Genomic DNA, 22937 nt, shown 5'->3' with positions numbered 1-22937 from the left:
CATTCATTTCTTAATAGGCACGTCTGATCTCACACTGTACACAAACCATATGAGTATCATGAATATGAAGAGAAACCATATAAATGCAAGGAATGTGGGAAAACCTTCAGTTACCACAAATCTGTTCACAGACATTAAAGGAGTCACACTGGAGAAAAACTCTATGAATGTAAGGAATGCAGAAAAGCCTTCACATGGCTCACAACCTTTTGAAGACACTGGAGAAGGACCCTATAAATGTAAGGAATGTGGGAAAGACTTTAGTTGTTCCACTTCATTTTGAGCCCATGAAAGAACTCACACTGGAGAGAAGCTCTTCATATGTAAACAGTGTGGTAAATCCCTCAGGTGTCCTCTAGGCTTGCAAATCGATGAAAGAAACCACATTGGAGAAAAACCCTATGAGTGTAAGCAGTGTGGTAAAGCCCTCAGCTGTCCTAGTTCCTTTCAAAGACATGAAAGGATCCACACAGCAGAGAAACAATATGAATATAAACAAAAACTTTCAGTTCTCCTCTAGGTCTGCAAATCCATGAAAGAACTCACACAGGCGAGAAACCCTATGAATGTAAACAGTGTGGCAGAGCCTTCAGTTGTTACACATCCTTTCGAACACATGAAAAAACTCACACTGGAGAAAACCCTTATGAATGTACAGAATGCAGGAAAGCCTTCATTTATCACACTACCCTTAGAGGACACGTGAGAATGCACACTGGCGAGAAACTGTACAAATGTAGAGAATGTGGGAAAGCCTTCAGTCATCCCAATTCCTTTCGAAGGCATGAAAGATCTCATACTTTGTAGAGGCCCAATGCCAAGCAGTGTCTGCTTACCTTTCTTGTGTAAATTCTTTTAGTTGTATACATTGGATTGCCAATTGATCAAACTGTTTCAGTTGGGTTTTTTTTCTTTTTTCTTTTGCTTCCTCCCTCCCTTCCTCCTTGACTGTGTTTTCATCACTGGATATACCTCAGGGGAAGAGGTGTCCTCTCTACCCTGGTGTTTGTCATTGTTTTCCTCCAGAGAGCCTCACATCACTGCCATTAATGTTAGGGATCTCTCCCCATGATAGCTGGTTGCTTTATAGGATTTAAGGACCAACAGCTTAGTTCAGGTTTGAACTAATAATACCTTTGCTGACCACAGGGGTGCCGTGGTGTTTTCCCGTAAAACCTCAAGGGTAGGATCTTTGTTGCGGTACAGGTAGGGGCTACAGCACCAGAGGTACCCAAGAGTCTGGTGGTGGTGTTCCATCATTAAGTCATGTCCAACTCTGCAACCCCATGGACTGGAGCACACCAGGCTCCTCTGTCCTCTGATTTCTCATGGAGTTTGCTCAAATTCATGTCCATTGAGTCACAGATGGCTACAGTCCATAGGGTCGCAAAGAGTCGAAAATGACGGAAGCAACCTGGCATGCACACTAGTGTTTCTGTGGTTAAGACTCTGAGCTTCCACTGCAAGGGGCACAGATTTGATCCCTGGTCAGGGAACTAAGAGCCCTCATGCCACATGCTGCAGCCAAAAAAATTTTTCTAGTTTTTTAATAAAAAGGTTACTCCCACAGGAAATAAAATTGCAAACTGCTAAGGAAAATCAGTTACAGGGCCTTAATAATCAACAGAATCACAAATACTCAAATCAGCTGAGATAAGCAGCCCATGGTTCAGAAGGAAAAGCTACATTCTGAAGGCTTCCCAAGTGGCTCAGTGCTAAGGAATCAGCCTGCCAATGCAGGAGATGTGGGTTCAGTCACTGAGTTGGGAAGATTGACTGGAAGAGGAAATGATAACCCAATTCAGTTTTCTTACCTAGAAAGTCCCATGGACAGAGGAGCCTGGTAAAATACAGTCCATGGGGCCGCAAAGAGTCAGACATGACTGAGCAACTAAGCATGCACAAAGATGAAACACCGTCAAGCTTTGGTCTCCAGACTCCTGGTTGAAATTGAACTACTGGCCCAGATCAGTCCCTGGAGAAGCAAGGTAGGTCCATCAGAGCAGCCACAGGAGTAAACAACTCTGGGAGCTCTGCCCACCCTCCTCTGGGGCTTCCATTCTCACAATGAGGAAACCCTCACCCAGATTCACCTAAAAGTTCTGACCCAAAGGACTCTCAAATTCAATACCTTCTGCCAGAAGACAGAACACATGACCTTCACAGATTTTTTTTTCCCCCAACGGGCAGAAATTACTCGGAGTGCACCTACATTGTGAATGTAAAACTGTAAACCACATCTTTTCTTTTTTATTGGCTGTGCCAGGTCTTAGTTTTGGTGTGTGGGATCTTCAACTGTGGCATGCAGAATCTAGTTCCCCAACCAGGGATTGAACCTGGGCTCTCTGCATTGGGAGTATGGAGTTTCAACCACTGGACCACCAAGGGAAATCCCTCCAACCTACATCTAGAAATAGGTACAAAGGAACCATAGTTACAACCTTGAGAAGGGCCTTACCGGGCCACCCCAACACCGGTGCATCCCCAGATTTCCAAGGTTATAGCTTCTCTCAGTAGCAAGAGCTCTTTCTCAGGTGGGTGTGAGCAGGAACACACCTACAAGGGAGGTTATCAGGAAGAACCATTTGGCCTTTAAGTTCTCCCCTTTGCAGCCTCAAGGCAGGGGCTTAGCTTGAAGACACTGACCTCAGGCTCTGCTCCCATTCAGGTTGCTCTGGACCAGCATTGAGATTTTAAAAGTGACAAACCCATTGTTTGAAGAATCCAGTGCATGCATGCCAAGTCGCTTCACTCATGTCCAGCTCTTTTCGACCCTAGAGACTGTAGCCCACCAGACTCCACTGTCCATAGGGTTTTTCCAAGGAAGAATACTGGAGTGGGCTGCAGTACCCTCCACCAGGGAATCTTCCTGACCCAGGGATTGAACCCATGTCTCTTATGTCTCTTGCATTAGCAGGCAGTTTCTTTACCACTAGTGCCAACAGGGAAGCCCCAGTAGAATCACTCAAACCCAGTGTTTATATGTAAAAAAGGGAAGAAAATTGTAAGGCATTTTTTTTAGTTCAGCTAGAAAATTCACAACTATATAATATCTATTCCTTTCAGAAAATGAATATGGCAGTTGTTATTTGCACAGAAATAAACCACTTGAAAAACAATCACATTAGAACCCGTCTTAAGTGTTGCAAGTCTAAGCCTGATGGTCCATTTGAAACAACCCACAAGAAAATGACAGTGTAGCAGGGGTCATCCCTGAATAGCAAGCTCCCCACCCAACCCCACCTGCAACCCCGCTGCCACACATAGCCATGTCCTCCACCTGCCTCTCGTCTGTGGAAAAACCTTAGCCTCCCAGGCCTTCCCCAAGTTCTAAAGAGTAAATTTAATCAGAGGAGTGAGAAAATGCAGAAAGAAAGGTCAACAATTGAGCAAAACAAAATAATAATACTTCAGCCAGTAAAGTCAAGGACTTTCATTCCTCCTCAAGTGCGTGCTAAGTTGCTTCAATAGTGTCTGACTCTTTGCAACTTCATGGACTGCAGTCCACCAGGCTCCTCTGTCCATGGGATTCTCCAGGCAAGGATACTGGAGTGGATGGCCAGGTCTTCCAGGGGATTGTCCCAACTCAGGGATTGAAACCTTGTCTCAGGCATCTCCTGCATTGCTAGTCGGGTTCTTTACCACTAGCACTATCTGGGAAGCCCTGCTCCTCAAGGACTATAGATAATACTCTGAGCCATATCCTCTGAGCTGTTTTGCAGATACTGAAGCCCCCACCAAGTGGAAGAAGTTAACTGTATGCAGCCCACAAGCAAATAGACCTCAGACTGGTTGGAACCAGAAAGTTGATGATGTTGACTCCCAAAAACATCAGAAGAATGTCCGTCAGCTGATCATGCACCCCACAAACCCCTCTCCCTCATCCTATCTTTAAAAATCTTTCCTGAAAGCCTTCAGGAGTTCAGGACTTTTAAGCACTAGCTTCCTGGACTCCTTACTTGATGCCCTGCAATAAATGCCACACTTTCCTTCACCACAGCCCAGTGTCAGTAGGTTGACTTTTCTCTGCAGGGGTGAGTGAACCCAAGTTTGGTTCCTAACAAGACCTCAGAATAGTTATGCACACTCCCAGGGAAATTTTTAGAAAGGAAGAATTCTTTGCAAATGGAATGTAATAACACTGAAGTCATTATTTCATTTTTCTGAAACATTCCTTTCTTGCTCGTTTGAAATATTTTATTCTTATTAATGATATTTTACAAATAGAAACATGAGATTCAAGTGAATAAATTTTTCAAGGTGACAAACAGCGAGGGGCAGTGCTGACAGGTGAGTTTCCAAAGAACCTCCACCCAAATGTCTTTCCCAAGGATGTCTGTGACCAGGAAAGATCTCAGAGGGTTTTATACAACACAGTTACAGGTGGTTATTCTCTGCTTAGCTCTCATGTAAAATAGCCACAAACAAAAAAATGAATCTTTTTAAAGTGAGCCAAGCATTGACTGTGGGGAAATGACAATTAAAATATTGGGTCTGTTTGAAATGATCATGGAGAACGAATAGCTGATGACGCTGTGAATTAGAGAGGACAAGTTGGCTATGAGAAGGCGGGAGGGATCTGAAAGTTTAGGGATTTATTGCCAGCCCTAGGAAGCGTTGGAGAAGGCAATGGCACCCCACTCCAGTACTCTTACCTGAAAAATCCCATGGACGGAGGAGCCTGGTGCACTGCAGTCCATGGGGTGGCTAAGAGTCCGAAAGGACTGAGCAACTTCACTTTCACTTTTCACTTTCATACATTGGAGGAAGACATGGCAACCCACTCCAGTGTTCTTGCCTGGAGAATCCCAGGGACGGGGGAGCCTGATGGGCTGCAGTCTATGGGGTCGCACAGAGTTGGACACGACTGAAGCGACTTAGCAGCAGCAGCAGCAGGAAGCATTAGGCAGGAGGGACAGGTCATGAACTTGAGGTCCTACTCCTAAATTTTTGAATAATTCAAAAGACGATGAATGCCACTGGGAAGGGAAAAGGGACTGGGGACCCCACAGACCACAGCTGCTCCCACTCGCCAACCCCTGAAACTGAGTCACAACTGTCCCTGGCTGATCCTTCCTGTGGTCACCGTACAATCTGGAGGAGACAAGGGACTGCTGGGTCAGGGCTTCCCAGAGAGGATCCAGAGCCAAAGTCGAGGAGCACAGTGAAGGGACAGGACCACCTTCCCCGACCCGGGTCCTTGCTTTCAGTCCCGCCCCCACTAGCGAGCCCAAGGGGACTGAGGTCCCAGAGGCGCCCTCGGCCCACCTGGGTCCGCAGACTCCAGAGCTGACTGCAAAGGGCCCCGTGTCCCACCACGGCCAGGACCCACTCAGTGTCCCCTCCCCGCACACTTCCCGAGTTCTGGGGTCCTCCCAGCCTCCCCACTTCCACTCCCGAATCCGACACAGGTTTAGGCGCAAACAAAAGCTCCACCTGCGGCGGGGAAGCACAAGTGAGACGCGATCCCCAGCGCATCCACGTGGAGGAACAATGTCCACGCCAGGCAGAGAGTGGCCCCACGCACCTGCCCTTGATGCACTCCCTAGAGCACCCTTCGAAAGGACGCTCCCTCCCCACCACCATCACCCTGCCCCCATGGGTAACAGCAGGTGGAGGTCACGTGGCCAAACAGACCTGGCTTCTGCCCTGACCCTCCAAGGATCATTGCGTTTAAGCCGAGCTAGCTCAGACCTGAGGGGGACACAAATGTGTAAGCAGAGAACTCAAGGCTGTTTTTAGTGGAATGGACCCCTTGAGGAGCAGGCCCAGAGCACATGGATTGCCTGCCTCAGGACAGCCTGGAACAGGATGATCTCCTCCCACCAATCACAAACTATGAGAAGTCTTCATTAAATTCTTAGGTATCCGCTTTACTCTGGCAGGAGATTGACTTCACATTAGTTTCTGAGTGTGTTCTTAAAGCACTTTGAGATGTGAACAGCTATAATATTCCCACAACAAATTTCCTATTTTCTCTGATAAAAGAAAATAAAGGGTTATGTAAATGTGGGATATACCCAGAAACGACTAATACACTTAAGAGAGTCGATTGATGTTGTTATTGTTCAGTCACTAAGTCTTGTCCCACTCTTTAGGACCCTATGGACTGCAGCACACCAGGCTCCTCTGTCCTCCACTATCTCCTGGAGTTTGCTCAAACTCAAGTCCATTGAGTCAGTGATGCCATCCTACCATCTCATCCTCTGTCTTCCCCTTTTCCTCCTGCCTTCAATCTTTCCCAGCATCAGGGTCTTTTCCAATGAGTCAGTTCTTCACATCATGTGACCAAAGTATTGGAGCTGCAACTTCAGCAACAATCCTTCCAATGAATATTCACGGTTGACTGGCTTGATCTCCTTGCAGTCTGAGGGACTCAAAGAGTTTTCTCCAGCGCCACAATTTGAAAGCATCAATTTTCAGGCACTCAGCCTTCTTTATGGCACAAAATTCTTAATGCACTTATCCATTTATTTGAAGGGCTTTGTTGAGATGCAATATACATACTACATACAACATAAGGCCACTTTTAAATGGACAATGCAGTGGTTTTCAGTATATTCACAGACATGCAGTCATCACTATGGTCCATCTTAGAACATTTATATCATTTCAAAAAGAAACCCCTGTACCCTCTAGCCATCAGTGTCTTCCCATCTTCCTCTTCCAGGCCCTAGGCAATCACTAATCTGCTTTCTGTCTCTCTAGGTTTCTATATTCACTGACTTCATATGAATGGAATTCTATAAAATGTGGACTTTGTGGTTAACTTCATTTACTTAGCATAATTTTTCAAGGGATTTCCAGGTATTGATACTTCTTTCTTTTTATGGCAGAGAAATATGCCATGAAATTAAAAGATGTTTTCTCCTTGGAAGCAAAGCTATGATAAATCTAGACAGCATATTAAAAAGCAGAGACATCACTTTGCTGACAAAGGTAGGTATAGTCAAAGCTATGGTTTTTCCAGTAGCCATGTACAGATGTGAAAGTTGGACCATAAAGAAAGCTGAGCACCAAAGAACTGATGCCTTTGAACTGTGGTGCTGGAGGACTCTTGAGAGTTCCATGGATGGCAAGATCAAACCATTCAATACTAATACCTGAATATTCATTGGAAGGACTAATGCTGAACGTGAAGCTCCAATACTTTGGTCTCCTGACATGAAAAACTGACTCATTAGAAGAGACCCTGATGCTGAAAAAGATGGAAGGCAGGAGGAGAAGGGGACAACAGAGGATGAGACGGTTGGATGGCATCACTGACTCGATGAACGTGAGTTTGAGCAAACTCAGGGGGATGGTGAAGGACAGGAAAGCCTAGTGTGCTGCAGTCCATAGGTTTGCAAAGAGTTGTACACAACTTAGCGACTGAACAACAATAATAAAATATTCTGTTGTGTGGCTATAGCACATTTCTGTATCCATCTGTTAAAGGACATAGGATTATTACTACTTTTGACTATTATGGAAACTGTTGCTATAAGCATTTGTAAAAAAAAAAAACAGAAACCTCAATTAGAGTCAGGGGACCACAAGGCGGAGCTCTCATATCCTACAATGATAGCAGAGCCAAAGAGGAAGAAGGAGGCTTCTTTCCCTGCAAGGACTCAGCCAATGAAAAACCATAGATTTTTTTTTTACTATCACCCTCATAATGTCCTTTTCCCTCTGTAAACGCATCCTCCTTCCTTTGCTCTGGGGTGACTGGCTCACAACTCACCATGACTTCAGGTCCTGAAGTGTAATTCTCTGCCGATCCCAAGTAAACCCATGTTTGCTGGAGAAATATCTGACAGTTCATTTCAAGTCAATGCATTCATGCACAAGTTTTTGTGTGGACGTGTGTTTTTATTTCACTTTGATACATGCCTGGGAGTGGAATCAATGGGTCACGTGGTAATTCTAGCTTTAATCTTTGAGGAACTGCCAGACTGTTCCAAAGTGACTGCATCGTTTTCTATTTTCCACCAGCAGTGTATGAAGGTTTCATTCTCACCATATCCTCAAGTATACCTGTTATTCTCTTACTTTTGATTCTAGCCATTCTAGTGGATATGGAGTTGTTTCTCACTGTGGTTTTTTAATTGAGTTATAATTAGCATATCACATTATATTGAGTTGGCTAGTGCTACCTTAGGGAAAGACTTGAATAAACTTTTTGGTCAACCCAGTATTAGTTTCAACTGTACAACATAATAATTCTGTATTTGTATGTATTGCAATATGACTACCACAATAAGTCTAGTTAACCTCTCTCACCACACATATCTACCAAAAAAAATTTTTTTCTTGCAATGAGCACTTTTAAGCTCTACTCTCTTGTGTTCATTTGCTCAGTTGTGTCCAACTCTTTGGACCCTTTGGTCTGTAAGCCACCAGGGTCCTCTGTCCATGGAATTTTTCAGGCAAAAATACTGGAGTGGGTTGCATTTCCTCCTCCAGGGGATCTTCCTGGACCAGGGATTGAACCCAGATCTCCTGCATCTCCCACATTGGCGAGCAACTTCTTTACCACTGAGCCACCAAAGGAAGCCAGTAAATGTTGTTTAGTCACTAAGTCATGTCTGATTCTTTTGCAGCCCCATGGACTATAGCCTGCCAGGCTCCTCGGTCCACTTTCAAATATGCAATACAGTATTATTGACTATATTGCTATACTGCACATTACATTCCTGTGACTTATTTTATAAACGGGAATTTGCACTATTTGAATTCCTTCACCAATTTTGCCCACCACCCCCACCCTCATTGTAGTTTTGACTTGTATTTCCTTCATGTGTAATCATGTCCAGAAATCCTAGTATATCTTCCTTGGAAAAATTTCTATTCCAGTGTTTTGCCACCTTTAAATTGGATTATTTGGCTTTTTATTATTGATTAGGAGTTCTTTATACTTTATCCAAGTCTCTGACCAGTATATAATTTTCAATTTTTTTTTGCCTTCTGTGGGCTGTTTTCACTCTTACTTTAAGAGTTTTTACTTTTGATTGTGATCACATACACATACTATAAAAATGTACATCTTAACTATTTTAAGTGTACAGATCAGCAGTGTGAAGTACATTGACTATGGCAAACCAATCTCCAGAGCTTGGTTTTCATCATGCAAGACTGAAACTCTGTACTCATTAAACAACTCCCCATTCATACCTTCCTCCAGCCCCTGAAACCACTGTTCTACTTTCTGTCTCTATAAATTCCACTGCTACGGGAACCTCACATAAGTGGGATCATGCAGTGGTTGTCCTGCTCGGATAGGCTTATTTTACTTCACATGATGTCCCCACGGTCTATCTGTGTTTTAACATGTGTCAGAACTTCCTTTCGCATTGAGTGTGCACTCACTTGCTCAGTTGTGTGGGGCCCCCAGTTATGTGGGCCCCGTGGACTGTGACCCGCCAGGCTCCTCTGTCCATGGGATTTCCCAGGCAAGAATATTGGAGTGGGTTGCCATTTCCTCCTCCAGGGGATCTTCCCAACTCAGGGATTGAAGCTGCATCTCCTGCGTCTCCTGCATCGCAGACAGATTCTTTACCACTGACTGAGCCACCAGGGAAGCCCCCTTTCTCATTAAATCTGAATAATATTCTATTACATGTATGCTCCATCTTATTGATCCAGTCATCCTTGATGGACTCTTGGGTTGCTTCCACATTATTGCTGTTGTGAATAATGGCCCTATGAACAAGTGTACAAGTATCTGTTCATATTTTAGATTCTTTTGAGTGTACACCCAGTAGAGGAATCGCTGAGGAACCGTCATATTGTTTTCCATACCAGAAGAATAATTTTATATTCCCACCAATAGTGCACAAGGATTCTAATGATGTGTTCCCTTTCTTGATGGTGCCCTTTAATGCACAAAATTTATTACTTTGGTGAAATCCAAAATATCTTTTTTTCCCTCTATTTGCTTTCGGGGTCATATCTAAGAATACTTTGCCAAATCCAAGGTCATAAATATTTCCTTCTGATTGAAAGGCGATAGGATCACTCTTTATCTGGCTTTTCTGGGTTTGACATCTGAAAGAGAGGTTCTAACGGAGTAAAGACGCTGAAACTAAGTGATGGGGCAAGTGACTGCTCAAGGGGCAGCAGAGCCAGATCCAGAGTCAGCTTCTAGCCCTCATTTAGGTTGAACTTAGGTTCAGCCAAGTGTTTAAGGTAGCGCCTTGCACAAATTTCAGATCAAATTGCTGGAATAGGCAGATCCTGTGCTCACCTCCTCTCAGGGACACACCAAAACTATAACCACATATAGAACCGCTGCCTCTGAGAATTGACCTGAAGACTAGCACGACAGATTTTCTACACCTAAGGGTGTAAAGAAAAGGTTACATTGAGAAAGGTAGGAGGCACAGAGTCCTGGTCTAGTGAGAACCAACCGCCCCCACACTCCTGTGTGGCAACCCACAAACAGGAGAGATATCACAACCGCAGAGGTACCCCCTGATGAGCAGGGGTCCAGGTCCCATATCAGGCTCCCCAGCCTGGGGAGCCTGCACTGGGAAGCTGAGCGCCCAAAACAGCTGACTCTGAAAACCAGCAGGGCTCACATCTGGGGGAGCCCAGAAGCCATAGGAAAGGGAAGAGACTCCACTCTTAAAGGACTCATGCAGAGACTCATTCATTCCAAAGTCCATTACAAAGGCAGCAGCTTGAAAAGCACCTGGGCCATACAAAAAGGAGAGTCATCGGCTAATTTCAGGGTGTGCACCAGAGGGGCAGGGGTCCAGTGGAACTTTAGGGACAGAAGTGCTGGCAGACGTCATTTGTTTTTACTTTCTTTCCATGTAGCTGGCCTGGTGCTGGTGAGCACCATTTCTATCGGTCTCCATCAGCCTACCTAACACCACCTGCCCTGCCCCTGCTTTCTCTTAAGAACGCAAGAGGCCAGCCATACGCACCAGCACCCCCTCCCACAGCAGTTTCAGCCAGGGCCTGTAGACATTTGGACCAGGGACCAGCTCGACCTACTAAGGCCATCTGCAGCAGTCACAGACAGGTCTGCCTGGGGACCAACCTCACCCACCAGAATACCTGCAATAACTGCTGTCTACCCATCACAGGAGGGCACATGTAGAGGATACCCCCGGGACACCTGGCTTTGTTGACCAGGGGAGATGGCCCCACTGGATCCATAGGACACCTCCTACATAAGGCCACTCTTTCAAGGCTGGGTGACATAACTGAATCTTTCAAAGAATATCTTTCAAACATGAGGATCTCTCAGAGAAACAACTAAGCAAAGAGGAGATAAGAAACTTATCAGATAATGAATTAAGAGTAACACTTGTAAAGATGTTCATCAGACTCAGTAGAAAACTGGATGAATTTGATGAGAGTCACCAAAAGCCTAGGCGAGTTGCAAGCCTCCTTCAGCAAAGGGCTAGAAACTATAAAAAAGGAAGATTTAAAACTTTTGAATTCATTTACTAAAACCAAAAATACACTCGTGGAAACCAGCAGGAGGTCAGAGAAGGCAAGAAAACAGACTGGTGATATGATAAGGGTAGTAAAAGTCACTCAATCAGAAGAGCAAAAAGGAAAGAGAACAAAACAGAAAAACAAGGAAAGGGCCCATGAGGGGGCCCAACTTCTCCGGCAGGGGAAGGAGCAGCCATGGCCAAGCAGACCAGCTTCCAGAGTCCTCTCCTCACTCCCAGCACGTGCCCACCCTGCTGCCAGGGTGCCCCCGAGGACGGTCAGCTCCTCATCGGGGGTGGAGAAGGAGGAGCCCAAGAGGAGACCTGGGAGGCTGTCAACTAAACCTACTCCTGCCAAAGTGGAAACAAAGCCAAAGAAGGCAACAGGAAAGGATGAATTTTACATAGAAAAGTGCAAGCAAAAGGGGAAAGGGGAGCAAAGGGAAAACGGGGGAAATGGCCACCCAAGAGACTAAAGATTTACCTGCATCAAATGGAGAGGCTGAAAACAAGGCGAGCCCAGCCTCTGATGGAGCAGGAAAGAAAGAAGTTACGTGTGGTTAAGATCACACACCCGAGCCTATCAGTGGTTCCTGTCTACCTTCTTGTACAATACAAAGGAATATTTGTATCAATTATTTTGTAAATGCAAAGTTTTTTAGCAGCTCTAGTAGTATTTTTAAGAAGATAGAAATCCTACCTCATCCATTTTTAAGGTGCAAACGCTTTCTTTTTAAATTTGAGCATAGCTGATTTACACTGTTGTGTTAGTTTCGGGGACACAGCAAAGTGAATTAGGTATACATATATCCACTCTTTTTTTTAGATTCTTTTCCTAAACCAGAGTATTGAGTGCAGTTCCCTGTGCTATACAATAGGTCTTTTTAATCTATTTGATATATAGTATGTGCCTTTGTCAACCCTCCCTCCCCCCTTCCCCGTAAGCATAAGGTTGTCTCCCACATCTGTGACTCTATTTCTGTTTTGTAAGTTAATTTGTACCATTTTTTAAGATACCACATATAAGTGATATCACATGATATTTGTCTTTCTTTGTCTGACATTACTCAGTTTGACAGTCTCTAGGTCCATCCATGTTGCTGCTATAAATACTTTTTATTTAAGAGTTGAAATGATTTCCTGGTTGGTTGAGTTTTGGGGGGTTTTTTTGGTACAACCAGAAAATACTAGTATATTGAATGTGGGAAATTTCGATTGTGTTTGGTGTCATCTTAATGTTCCATAGATGGGTTAGCTTTTATATCCTATGATACAAAGCATATTAAATGGCAGTTTTGAGTCAATAGTGCATTTAATGTCTTAATTTTTTTTTTTTTTGGCCGTGACACGCAGCATGAAGGATCTTAGTTCCCTGACCGAGGATCGAACCCATGCCCCCTGCATTGGGAGCATGGAGTCTTAGCCACTGGACTGCCAGGAAAGTCTCATTGAACACTTTAAATTTCTTCTCTCCCCCTCTTGTTTTTGGGTAGAATTGTTTCCCAAAGCAAACCACTCCTTGATCTTGGCTCTCTGGTCAGAATTTTGTGCACTCTGTAACACCTTGGGTCATGGTAGTCCAGTTTTCCTAGTAACTTTGCTAATATGCTGTGAACACATGAAAAACTTGAAAAACTTCAGTATTATTGTATGTGATACTAAGTTGTGAATTAGTGGAACTTATGATGTAACAACATATCCACATTTGACTCAATTACAAGCACTGAAATTGAAGCTGTGATCAAAAATCTCCCAAAAAACAAAAGCCCAGGACCAAATGGCTTCATAGGAGAATTCTACCAAAGAATTAGAGAAGATCTAATGGCTATCCTTCTAAAACTCTTTCAAAAAATTGCAAGGAACACTTCAAATTCATTCTATGAGGCCACCATCACCCTGATACCAAAACCAAAGACAACACAAAAAAAGAAAACTGCAGGCCAATATCACTGATGTAAAAATCCTCAACAAAATTTTAGCAAACAGAATTCAGCAACACATCAAAAAGCTCATACACCATGACATGTGTATGAGCCAGGGACACAAGGATTCTTCAATGTACACAAATGAATCAATGTGATATGCTATATTAACAAATTGAAAGATATAAACCATATGATAATCTCAATAGATTCAGGAAAAGCCTTTGACAAAATTCAGCACCCATTTATGATTAAAACTTTTCAAAAATGGGCATAGAAGGAACCTACCTCAACATAGTAAAGGCCATATATGATAAGCCTACAGCAAACATTATTCTCAATGGTGAAAAACTGAAAGCATTCCCCCTAAGATCAGAAACAAGACAAGGGTGTCCACTTTCACCACTATTATTCAACATAGTTCTAGATGTCCTAGCTACTGCAATCAGAGAAGAAAAAGAAATAAAGGGAATCCAGATTGGTAAAGAAGAAGTAAAGCTCTCAGTTTGCAGATGACATGATACTGTACATAGAAAACCCTAAAGATAGTATAGAAAATTACTAGAGCTAATCAGTGAATTTAGCAAAGTTGCAGGATACAAAATCAATACACACAAATCACTTCCATTTCTATATACTAACAATACAAAATCAGAAAGAGAGATTAAGGAATCAATCCCATTCACCACTGCAACAAAAAGAATTAAATATCTAGGAATAAACTTGCCTAAGGAGATGAAAGAACTGTACACAGAAAATTATAAGACACTAACAAAAGAAATCAAAGATGACATAAACAGATGGAGAGATATTCCATGTTCCTGGGTAAGAAGAATTAATATTGTGAAAATGACTATACTACCAAACACAATCTACAGATTCAATGCAATCCCTATCAAATTACCAATGGCATTTTTCCCAGAACTAGAACAAAAAATTTCACAATTCATATGGAAACACAAAAGACCCCAAATAGCCAAAGCAGTCCTGAGAAATAGAATGGAGCTGAAGGAATTAACCTTCCTGAATTCAGATTATACTACAAAGCTACAGTCATCAAGACAATATGGTACTGGCACAAAAACAGAAATATAGACCAATGGGACAAGATAGAAAGCCCAGAAACAAACCCATGCACCTATGGGTACCTTATTTTTTACAAAGGAGGCAAGAATATACAATGGAGCAAAGACAACGTCAATAAATGGGGCTGGGAAAACTGGACAGCTACATGTAAAAGAATGAAATTAGAACACTTCCTAACACCATACACAAAGATAAACTCAAAATGGATTAAAGACCTAAATGTAAGACCAGAAGCTATAAAACTCTTAGAGGCAAACATAGGCAGAACACTCGATGACATAAATCAAAGCAAGATCCTATATGACCCACCTCCTAGAGTAATGGAAATAGAAACAAAAGTAAACAAGTGGGACCTGATTAAGTTTAAAAGCTTTTGCACAGCAAAGGAAACTATAAGCAAGGTGAAAAGACAACCCTCAGAATGGGAGAAAGAAGGAAAGAAAGTAGTGCCCAACTCTTTGCAACACCATGGACAGTAGCCTGCACCAAGCTCCTCCGTCCATGGGATTTTCTAGGCAAGAGTACTGGAGTGGGTTGCCATTTTCTTCTCCAGGGAATCTTTCCAAACCAGGGATCGAACCCAGGTCTCCCGCATTGTAGACAGATGCTTTACCGTCTGAGCCACCAGGGAAGTCATACAAATGAAACAACTGACAAAGGATTAAGTTCCAAAATATACAAGCAGATCATACAACTGAATGCCAGAAAAACAACCCAATCAGAGTGGGAAAAAGACCTAAACAGACATTTCCCCAAAGAAGACATACAGATGGCTAACAAACACATTAAAGGATGCTCAACATTGTTCATTACTAGAGAAATGCAAATCAAAACCACAATGAGATGTCACCTGACACTGGTCAGAATGGCCATCATCAAAACGTTTACAAACAATAAATGCTGGAGAGGGTGTGGAGAAAAGGGAACGCTCCTGCACTGTTGGTGGGGGTGTAAACTGATACAGCCACTATGGAAGACGGTATGGAGATTCCTTCAAAAACTAGGAATAAAACCACCATATGACCCAGCAATCCCACTCCTAGGCATATACCCTGAGGAAACCAAAATTGAAAAAGACATATGTATTCCACTGTTCATTGCAGCACTATTTACAATAGCTAGAACATGGAAGCAACTTAGATGTCCATCGACAGATGAATGGATAAAGTTGTGGTACATATACACAATGGAATATTACTCAGCCATAAAAAGGAACACATTTCAGTCACTTCTGATGAGGTGGATGAACCTAGAACCTATTATACAGAGTGAAGTGAGTCAGAAAGAGAAAGATAAATATCGTATTCTAACGCACATATATGGAATCTAGAAAGATTCTGAAGAATCTGAAGGTACTGAAGAATTTATTTACAGGGAGGCAATGGAGAAACAGACAGAGAGAACAGACTTATGGAGATGGGGAGAGGGGAAGAGAGGGTGAGATGTATGGAAAGAGTAACATGGAAACATATTACCATATGTAAAATAGATAGCCAACAGGAATTTGCTGTGTGGCTCAGAGGTTCTGTATCAACCTAGAGGGGTGGGATGGGGAGGGAGATAGGAGGAAGGTTCAAAACGGAGGGGATATATGTATACCTATGGCTGATAAGAGTCAGACACGACTGAGCGACTTCTCTTTCACTTTTCACTTTCATGCACTGGAGAAGGAAATGGCAACTCACTCCAGTGTTCTTGCCTGGAGAATCCCAGGGATGGGGGAGCCTAACGGGCTGTTGTCTATGGGGTCGCACAGAGTCGGACACGACTGAAGCGACTTAGCAGCAGCAGCATGGCTGATTCATGCTGAGGTTTGACAGAAAACAACAAAATTCTGTAAAGCAATTTTCCTTCAATAAAAAAATAAACTAAAAAAATTTCCCCCTGCGTTTTCTGAGCGTTATAGCTTTTTGTCTGTTTGTTTGTTCACTGCACTGGGTCTTCAATGCTGTGCCCAGGCTTTCTTTAGTTGTGCTGAGCAGGGGCTACTCTGTAGTTGCAGTTTGTTGCGGAACACAGGCTCCAGGCAGGCAGGCTCAGTAGTTGAGGTTTTTGTACTCTAGAGGACAGGTTCAGGAGGGGAGTGTAGGCTTAGATGCTCCACAGCATGTGGGATCTTCCCAGACCAGGGGTCAAACCCATGACCTCTGCATGGCAGGTGGATTCTTAATGACTGGACCACCAGGGAGGTCTCTACTTGTGGACTGTTCGTGCTAATGATATGTTGGGGCAGTCAGAACTGGGTTTTCCATGGCTTCAAGCACCAGGCTGAAGGGCCTGGACTTGCTCTACAGAGCATTGGGAAGCAGGGGCAAACCAGAGAATCTTAGGAGACCTGGGTGGATGACTAGGAATTGAAGGCTGGGACAGGTTATATAATTAAAGCTATGGTTTTTCCAGTAGCCATATATGGATGTAAGAGTTGGACCATAAAGAAGGCTGAGTACCAAAGAATTTATGTCTTCGAACTGTAGTGCTGGAGGACTCTTGACTGTCCCATGGACTGCAAGGAGATCAAACCAGTCAATCCTAAAGGAAATCAACCCCGAATATTCACTGGAAGGACTGAAGCTGAAGCTTCAATGCTTTGGGCCACCTAATTCGAAGAACTGACTCACTGGAAAAGACCCTGATGTTGGGAAAGATTGAAGGCAGGAGGAGAAGGGTTCAACAGAGGATGAGATGGTTGGATGACATCACTGATTCAATGGAATGAGTTTGAGCAAACTCTGGGAGATGGTGAAGGACAGGGAAACCTGGTGGGCTACAGTCCATGGGATCGCAAAGAGTCGACTACGACTGAGCAACTCAACAACCGCAACAGACACTGCCCAAAGACCCGTCCTCTGAGAATCTCTGGTTTGCAATTTTCTGAGAAGCCAGCTGCTCATCAGACTGTCCTGCAAACATCTTAATCCCCGCGTAGCTCACTCATCCCTCCCTGGGGAGATACTCGGGGGCAGACCTTGACTGGCTCCATCGCAGGACTCCTCCGCGCCTCGCACAAGGGGACCCTTTGCGCACCCAAAAGGGAACGCGGTCTGCAGAACGTTGCTGCAGTTCAGGCTGTGGCCACGCGGGAGCAGTAGTGTCAAGGTCAAAAGTCTGAGAAAGGCGCCCGGCTTTCTGGCGGCTGCAGGGGATCACGCGAGCTTCCGAGGTCAAGACTTCAGGCTTTTTGTAAATGAGTTTGGGGGAAACCACCACGATCCGGTTTTTTCCCACCTGCCATATCCACCAAGTAGCTGTGTCTCGCAGCCCAGCAGCTGGTGGAAGTTAGGCAAAACCTATTAGTTTCACCTCTGCTCCGAATTCTCCTTGGCGCCCACCTCAATGGGGGAATCTCTCTTCCCTGCAGCCCCCAAACCCCACCACACCGCATCTTCCTTTCCTCCCACTTTTCCCCTTGTTCCATCTGCTCCAGCCACACTGGCTTTTGGGTTCCTCAAATCAAACTCATAACAGTGTTTGATTTGGGGCAGCTTTGATCCCTAGAAAAACCCATCTTTGTGGTCACTTTGTAAACATATAATTTAAATCATACCTTTAGAAACAAGAGTTTCCGTTAAGTGTTCGGTTCCAAGGATAGCTATCATGTTACTTATACACCTGTCAAAGCGGACTATCATTTTCAAAGAGGTCAGTGAGTGCATCTTTGAGTCCATTCAGAAGTGCAGTGAATTGAAATCTCTTAAATATTGTAGATAACATTTATACAACGTAGTATATTTTAATTCTTTCATCTTAAATGCCTCCACCAAGCAAATGCGTCTGAAATCCTTAGCAGCTGTTACAAATCTAAAAATTAAACATATACAGGGGTTTAAAATGTCCTTTTAAACATTCTGATAATTCTTCTAAAGTCAGTCAGATTATCATATCACTTTTTTAATGTTTATTTATTTATTGTTGGCTGCGCTGGGTCTTCGATGCTGCGTGGGCTTTTCTCTAGGTGCTTCAAGCAGGGCTCTCTAGTTGTAATGTGCTGGCTTCTCATTGCAGTGGCTTCTCTTGTTTCGGAGCATGGGCTCTAGGGCATGAGGGCTTCAGTAGCTGCAGCACATGGGCTCAGTGCTTGTGGCTCCCAGGCTCTAAGAGCACAGGCTCAACAGTTTTGTGGCACAGAGGCTTAGTTGCTCCGTGGCATGTGGGATCTTCCTGGATCGGGGATCCAACTTGTGTCTCCTGCGTTGGCAAGTGGACTCTTTACTGAGCCACCAGGAAAGCCCTCATATCACTTTGTTATCACAATGCTTCTCTCCCTCTAGTCATTCACAAGTGCATAGAGCCCCCACCTGCTGATTTCCTGTGGTGGTGGGTCAGGATTGGGCTTCCCTGGTGGCTCACACAGTAAAGAATCTGCCTGTAATGCAGGAGACCTGGGTTCGAAACCTGGATTGGGAAAATCAGTTGGAGAAGGACATAGCAACCCACTCCAGTATTCTTGCCCTAGAGAATTCCATGGACAGAAGAGCCCGGCAGGCAGTCCATGAGGTCACAAAGATTTAGCTCAAAACCTCCGTTTCCTTGGGCTTCCTTGGTGGTTCAGACAGTAAAGAATCCTCCCACATTACAGGAGACCAGGGTTCCATCCCTGGGTTGGGAAGACCCCTGTAGAAGGGAATGGCAACCCACTTCAATATTCTTGCCTGGAGAATTCCATGGACAGACGTGGGCTACAGCCCATGGGGCCTCAAAGAACCTGAAGGGACTTAGCATCCACACAGTCCCTTTCCTTCCACCTGCCTTCCACACCAGGGTAAATTCGATGCTTAGGTTCCTCTGTTGGCCATCTTTGACATTTTCCTGCAATATACTTACCTCTTTATTTCTTTTTCCACCAACTGTAATTGCTTTCGCTGTTCCAACTGGGTAATATCATAAGTGTTTTTCAAGGCACTTCTTACATGCCAGGCACTCCACAGTATCTCTATACAGATTCACCCATTCAGTACCCACAACAACCACAATCAAATCTCAGATAGGTACCCTTACTCTCCCCATTTTGAAGAGGAGAAACTGGGGCCCAGAAAGGTTAAGACACTCTCTCCAGGTCACAGAGCTTTGCAAGCAGCAGAACCTGAGCTGCCTCCATTTACTTTTATTTTTTGTTTTGAATCTCATGGGAGATGAGTAAGTTATTTCCCCTGTGGTTGTAGCTGAGGTTTATCAGAACTCACCCAGTGTACACTTCAGACTTGTACATATCATTGTATGCAAATTTCACATCAAAGAGAAGAACTGTAAGCCAGTATCGAGCTTGAGTTAATGGTATAAGCACTGAAACCATGGCAGGGAAGTGTGCAGAAGTCTCCAACATATTAAAATAGGTAAAAAGTAAGATGGATGAGTGAGTGGATGGTGAGATAGATATTAAAGTGTACTAAGTAGCTTCAGTTGTGTCTGACTCTTTGCGACCCCATGGACTATAGCCCACCAGGCTCCTCTGTCTGTGGAATTTCCCAGGCAAGAATACTAGAGTGAGTTGCCATTTCATTCTCCATGGGGGTGTTCCCGACCCAGGGATCAAAACCATGTCTCTTACATCTCCTGCATTGGCAGCCAGGTTCTTTACCGCCAGTGCCACCTGGGAAGCTCCCAGATATTACAGCAAATATATTCAAATGTTAATTGCAATTTCTAGGAGCAGGTGTGTGGGCGTTTGCTGGACAATTCTTTCAACTTTGCTGTGTGTTTGAAATATTTCAGAATACAATGCTGGGACCTCTGTCCTGTGTTCCTCACAGGAAAACCTGTCTTCTCCCACCCAGACAAGCAAAAAGACACTCACACTCAATGTATCCACACTTGGGTTTGTCCAGTTCCCCCATAATGGTTCCTCTCCCTAAGTTTCTTCCTTGGCATTGAGTTCCCAAAAGTTAGGGGTTGTCAGAGATTCCCCCATCTCACCACTGGAATCCAAGATCTCCCTTAGGGTGACCAACTGTACTTCTGGCTTACCCAAGACTGAGGGAGTTCCTGGGATGTAGGACTTCATGTGTTAAATCAGAAAAGCCTCAGGCAAATGGGCATGAGTTGGTCCCCTAACCTCTCATTCCTGCCTCTTAAACATGGTGAGTGAAAGTGAAAGAAAGTCAAGTTGCTCAGTCGTGTCCAACTCTTTGGGACCCCATGGGCTGTAGCCTACCAGGCTTCTCTGTCCATGGGATTTTCCAGGCAACAGTCCTGGAGTGGATTGCCATTTCCTTCTCCAGGGGATCTTCCCAACCCAGGGATTGAACCTGGGTCTCCCACATTGTAGACAGATGCTTTACCGTCTGAGCCACCAGGGAAGTCCCTTAAACATGGTAGGTTTATACAAATTGCCACTGCCCTTTGTGCTTAGTCGCTTCAGTTGTGTCCGACTTTGCAACTCTATGGACTAGAGCCCGCCAGGCTTCTCTGTCCATGGGATTCTCCAGGCAAGAATACTGGAGTGGGTTGCCATGCCCTCCACCAGGGGATTTTCCCGACCCAGGGATCAAACCTGGGTCTCATGTCTCCTGCTTTGGCAAGCAGGTTCTTTACCGATAGGGCCACCTGGAAGCCACTGCTGTAGTCAATAATACACACAATAGTGACGAGGATAATAACAAACAGTGGCAGCCGGCTTATCGCAAGAGCTGGCTATGGACAAGTTCCTCTTCTGCACGTTCCATGTGGCAGGACTTGCGATGCACACGACACTCAGTGTTGAACATCGCCTGTGTGAAAGATGAAAAAGCCAGGCACAGAGAGGTAAAGCCCCAGCCCACCATCACACTGCTGACTAACAACAGGGCAGCTGGAGTCTGAACTCAGGCAGACGGCTCAGCCACCTCCAAACAGCTATCCTGGAGAGCTGACTCGAACATACCAGCTGCCTGAGGTTGGGGGTGAGGGTCCCCCTCACTGTAGACTCACCTTCCATCAACAATTGTCTGTGTTTTATCAGAATGGTTATTTAGGTAAATGCTGCTTTCCTGAATAAACAAAATCTTTATTAGCTTATCATTTTTAAAGATTAATTCAATAAAGAAATTAATAAGGTAGAAGTTAATAATTCCCCAAGGCACCCATCTCCAGAAGATTCCGTTCTTAAACTGGTTCCTGTGGGCACCAGAATTATTTCTTCTTGGTGAGCAGCAACCAAGCGCTTGCAGTTTTCTATCAAGATACAGTGTGACAGGGACTTCCCTGGTGGTCCAGTGGCTAAGAGTCCACACTCCCAATACAGGGGGCCTGGGTTCGAGCCCTGGTCAGGGAACTAGATCCTACATGCTGCAACTAAGACCTGGCACAATGAAATAAATAAAGAAAAAAGTATATATAAAGGTGTGAAAGTGTTAGTCACTCAGTCATGTCCAACTCTTTGTGACCCCATGGACTGAAGCCACCAGGCTCCTCTGTACATGGAATTCTCCAGGCAAGAATACTGGAGTGGGTTGGCATTTCCTTCTCCAGGTGATCTTCCCAAGCAAGGGATCGAACACAGCTTTCCTGCACTGCAGGCAGACTCTTTACCCACTGAGCCACCAGGGAAGCCCTTATTAAAGATATAGCGTGATAAATAATAGATAGGTAGGTAGATAGATGGGCTTCCCTGGTGGCTCAGTGGTGAAGAATCTGCCTGCCATGCAGGAGACATCTCTGTTCTGGGAAGATCCCCAGGAGAAGGAAATGGCAACCCAATCCAGTATTCCTGTCTGAGAATCCCACAGACAGAGGAACCTGGCAGGCTACAGTCCATGGGATTGCAAGAGAGTCAAACACAACGGAGTGACTGAGAATGCACACATTCACAGATAAAACTCTTGACATCCCATGGACTGTAGCCCGCCAGGTTCCTCTGTCCATGGGATTTCCCAGGCGAAAATACTGGAGTGGGTTGCCATTTCCTTCTCCAGAAATAGATAGATAGCAGTAGTTAAATGGATACAGATAGATAAAAACAGATACAGAGAAACAGATGATACAGATCTGTCTGTGACTTGCTTTTTCCTAGATTGATCTTATAAAAACACTTTTGGACCCTATCCTCCAAACCTATTGCCTTCCAAATCAAGTCCACACTCCATGGCTCCATGCCCTTGTCCCTGGGACCCTTTTAGCCCCTGATCCCCACCTCCTGAAACCTCCCACCTCAGGCTCTCCTCACCACACATATCAGTCTGGTGCACTCCTCCCTCCACTGACTCGTTCTTGTCAGAAGTAATGTTAACCCCATTCTCCCTTCTCCCCCAACAGGCGTAGATTTCTTGTCCACCCAGATCTGCTTTCGAGGGAATTCCTGGACTGAGGGTGGGAGGATACTTGACAGATTAGAGACTTGGGAGTAGGTGATGGGGGTGTATGTTGAGTCCAGATGTCCGGGAGGCTTGAGGAAGTGGTATGGCATTGAAGTCAGGCACTCAAGGACAAGGAGGTGGGCAGAGAGTGCGCCAGAGGAAGGCACAGCAGGTGCAAAGGCCCTGAGGTAGAAATTTGTTTTGCTGTTTGTCACTAAGTCATGTCCAACTCT

General features: G+C 44.5%; 1 pseudogene; it reads left to right on the top strand.

Moving 5' to 3' along the window:
• The first annotated feature begins 58 nt into the window (after positions 1-58).
• LOC138988588 (zinc finger protein 709-like) lies at positions 59-807 on the top strand (annotated as a pseudogene).
• The last annotated feature ends 22130 nt before the right edge of the window (positions 808-22937 follow it).

This window comes from Bos mutus, chromosome 7, assembly GCF_027580195.1.
Source record: "Bos mutus isolate GX-2022 chromosome 7, NWIPB_WYAK_1.1, whole genome shotgun sequence".
Lineage (NCBI taxonomy): Eukaryota > Metazoa > Chordata > Mammalia > Artiodactyla > Bovidae > Bos > Bos mutus.
Note: the sequence above shows the minus strand (reverse complement) of the source record. Positions and strands in the feature narration are given on the sequence as shown.